General features: G+C 28.6%; 1 protein-coding gene across 1 annotated transcript in view; it reads right to left on the reverse strand.

Annotated features, from left to right (window-relative positions):
- Nucleotides 1-266, reverse strand: part of LOC118335709 (B-cell receptor CD22-like) — a 7,353-nt gene that overhangs the window by 909 nt on the left and 6,178 nt on the right. The gene's annotated exons all lie outside the window — the stretch shown is intronic.

Here is a 266-nt window from a genome sequence, read left to right on the forward strand (position 1 = left end):
AAACTCCTTGTAGTTTGTTTAAGGTAAAATGAAATACCTACATTAGTGTTCATTCATTATTACTTTATTACTGTACAAACTGAAAATCAAAACAAAAGACAGTAGTATAAATTAATATATTAAATACAACAAAAAATACATTTTTAATACGTCCTTGAACTGAAACTTTACAAAATTTAAGAGGAAGATTTGTGACATTCAGCATACTTTAGCTTTCTTGATGACGATGAAACTGCACTCAAAGGAGTGAGAGGTTTCAGTCAGAC

The sequence above is a fragment of the Morone saxatilis genome, unplaced genomic scaffold (assembly GCF_004916995.1).
Source record: "Morone saxatilis isolate NCDOM2014 unplaced genomic scaffold, NCSU_SB_2.0 Contig24, whole genome shotgun sequence".
In the NCBI taxonomy this organism is placed as follows: domain Eukaryota; kingdom Metazoa; phylum Chordata; class Actinopteri; family Moronidae; genus Morone; species Morone saxatilis.